Genomic DNA, 3,531 nt, shown 5'->3' with positions numbered 1-3,531 from the left:
GGGTTAGCCTGGTGATGGGTATTAAAGAGGGCACACTGTGCATGGAGCACTGGGTGTTATACACAAACAATGAATCATGGAACACTACATCAAAAACTAATGATGTAATGTATGGTGATTAACATAACAATAAAAAATTTAAAGAAATATTTCTGAGTCCCTCTGAATTTAGAAGGTGTGTAAAATCTAATATGTAATATTTTTTAAGGAGAAAGATTTATCTGATGCCCTTCTGTATATGCATTACCCAGGACCTCATTTTTACAAGACATATATAAAATTTACTTTGGTGATGATTAATTATATATTCTCACTAAATTATTTGACTTTTTTTATAGAAATAGAATGCCAGGTTCCCCAAATAGAAAAATACTTAGTTCCTGAGCCCAGAAAAGACAAATATAGAGTTGGAGACCTGTTGAAATTCTCCTGCAGACAAAGACTTAAAAGAGTTGGACCAGATTCAGTTCAGTGTTACCATTTTGGATGGTCCCCTAGTCTTCCAACATGTAAAGGTGAATATCTATCTTATAATTGCTAAAACAAGAATTAGGATATCAACCTTTTTTTTTTCACTCTTAATTTTCTGTTGGCTTTGAATGTGTCTATAATCTAGTGCATTAAGCCAGGACATGTGTTGGTTAGTAGATGCCTCAGACTTCCTTATGTAAACAATTAATCTCCCAATTGTTTCTTGAAATATGTAGTGGAAGTATTCATAGATACATATATGTCTCACACTCTTTTGTTATTTTTCCTTTTGCCTACAGTTCCACCAATAATATTGGACACTTTGTATAGCATGGGCCTTATCTCAAGTTTCACTGAGATTCTAAACAATATTCAAGCAACTTACAGTCAATTCAATGACATGTATGGCTTAATCAAAGTTAAAACATCTTGATCAAATGCTTGCCTCAAACAACGGCATTTTTTCAAACAGTTTTAATAAAATGTTTCCATGGAATATGAATATCGCTATAATTTACACAACCACATTTATTAATTGGTTTGCATACATCTTTAGGATATCTAGATTATTAAACATATTTTCTGGGCTTAAATATACTTCCAATACACTAGTTCAGTGTAAGTAATAGAACTGGGAAACATAATTCTGGTATAAACACCACTCGCTCTTCATTGTTTAAGAAAGCTATAATAAATTATATTATAAATTATATAAATTAATTTTTTAACACTCTGTTTTATGGATATTTAAGTTGTTAAAGTAGATAATTTAACCATTATTTACACAGTATTTCTCTTGTAGAGCAAACAAAACGGTGTACTCCACCTCCTCAACTCCTCAATGGGGAAGTTAAAGAAACAGACAAAGAAATCTATGAACACAATGATTTGGCAGAATATGTTTGCAATACTAGATTTCTGATGAAGGGTTTTAATAAAATTCAATGTGTTGATGGACAATGGACAGACTTGCCTATGTGTATTGGTAATGTATAAAAAATATTCATATTTAAACATATATCAATGCTCTTTGTATTCATATAAACAAATAAATTCTATTTTGTAAATAAATATATCTTTGTGAAATTTTCACAGAGGTGGAGAGTACGTGTGGAGATATACCTGAACTTCATTATGGCTCTGTTGCTGAGTCTTCTGCCCCTCCCTATCGCCATGGAGATTCAGTAGAGTTCAATTGCAAAGAAGAATTTACAATGATTGGACACAAGTCAATTACATGTATTAGTGGAAAGTGGACCCCACTTCCTCAGTGCATCGGTGAGAAGAAACTTCTCAAATTGACAGTCAATGAAATTTAATATTTTTATGGTAAAAACTATACCTGCAAACATATATTTGAAATTTAGGTATATTCTTGAAAATGTCAGGTCTTAGGAGTACCTGGGTGGCTCAGTAGGTTAAGGGTCTGCCTTCCACCCAGGTTATGATTCCGGGGTCCTTCTCCCTCTCTCTCTGACCCTCCCCCTGCTCATGCTCTGTCTCTCCCTCTCTAGCTCTCTCTCTCTCAAATAAGTAAATAAAATCTAAAAAAAAAAAAGAAAATATCAGGTCTTAAATTATAATGAAGACATACATTGCTTATAGTTCATTATGTGTCCACAAATTAGCAATAGAATTTTATCAGTCTTTCTGTCCCTGATATTAACATTGTTTATAAGTGTGAAGCTAAATTTTACTTATAGTTATTCATATGATTTAAATATGAATACTAATTGCCAAAATAGAAGTATATTTGCATAAATGCCACTTTTGTTTTTACATGACACTCTTGATTTCAGGCACTGGAAAACAAATAAACTTCATACCCACTTGCTACATTCCTATAGGATCTTGCCTCTCTCAAAGTTTCTAACAATTTCCCAATCTGTTTCAAATGCAACAACAAGTTTATGTGCTGAAGGGTGGGTGGGCTGCAGGCCCTCTCAGTCAGTAGGAGAACTCAGTCAAAGGAGGCAGTCAGGGTTAGGCCATGAAACAAATCTGATGGATGGACTTCCCTCTGACTGATGTATGTGAATCTTCCTGACCTTTGGATACCAAGTCTTTTATGACTAACCAGGAGAATATTGAGGGCCCTTTTCATTTTTCTTTTGGAATGAGTTCTTTCCTAGAGTTTTCCTAAGCCCTACATTCAAAGAGAGCCCTGGATGTCTAGTCTTACTTATTCATCAGATTTCTAGGCATTAACTGTTCCAAGGAGAAGGTAGGGCTTGGGCTCACGCTCCATGAGAGCAGAGATTTACTCCTATTTTGTTCATGATGTATTCCCAATACCAAAAGACTGGCAGACATACAGCAGACATTACATTACATACAGAGTTTGTTGAATGAATCACAAAGTTTTGGTGCTTATTAATCCTTACATTTTTGCTAAACACATTCCTGTTAGAAGTATCGTCAGTCCTTCAAACCCAAACTTCATCTTTGTCCCTTCTATCTCCACAAATGATCTCCCTTTATTTCATGTGGGAGGAAAAACCCAAGGTTATAACAGGCATGAAAACTCTCAACTTTCATTCTTATTCTAAAACATTTCCTTCAATTATTACTCTTTTCTGATCTCAGAGTTTGCCTTCCAAAGGTTAATCTTCTACCTATATTCAGCTTAACATAATCCCCTTACAGGTATAATAGACCTTACTCCAATTTTCTCCTCTCAGTGTTTATTTTGTACCTCCAGCTAGTCTAGCTGTTCACTCTTCTCTGAATGTTTATTTTCCCCTAATAAACAAAGAACTTCTTTCAGAAACCAATCAATCATAGGACAATGACAACAACCACCACCACTCCTTTTGACTATAGATCGTCCTTTAGTTACCACCACCTGAACACCTTGTTTTGTCTCCCTCAACACTGTGGACAAGCCCTAAAAATAGGATAAATTCTTGCCTCTAGTGTCTTTTGAATTAGTCTCCTTTGTTTTATTTTTCAATGTATTACAAAATCATTACTTCTTTGGTTAATCATTAACAAATCATTAACAAGGACCTACATCAACTCATATTTTATCAAATCCAAAAAGTACTTTAATCTGTATTG

At 34.2% G+C, this 3,531-nt stretch overlaps 1 long non-coding RNA gene across 1 annotated transcript; it reads left to right on the top strand.

Moving 5' to 3' along the window:
- Window positions 1-317: 317 nt before the first annotated feature.
- On the top strand, window positions 318-1,723 carry LOC145718596 (uncharacterized). Its single transcript, XR_014141912.1, has 3 exons — window positions 318-515; window positions 1,274-1,456; window positions 1,567-1,723. It is a non-coding gene; the product is annotated as an uncharacterized LOC145718596 (long non-coding RNA).
- Window positions 1,724-3,531: the final 1,808 nt, after the last annotated feature.

The sequence above is a fragment of the Leptonychotes weddellii genome, unplaced genomic scaffold (assembly GCF_054177405.1).
Source record: "Leptonychotes weddellii isolate Sample4059 unplaced genomic scaffold, ASM5417740v2 HiC_scaffold_18164, whole genome shotgun sequence".
In the NCBI taxonomy this organism is placed as follows: Eukaryota; Metazoa; Chordata; class Mammalia; order Carnivora; family Phocidae; genus Leptonychotes; species Leptonychotes weddellii.
This window is presented reverse-complemented; position numbering and strand designations above follow the sequence as displayed.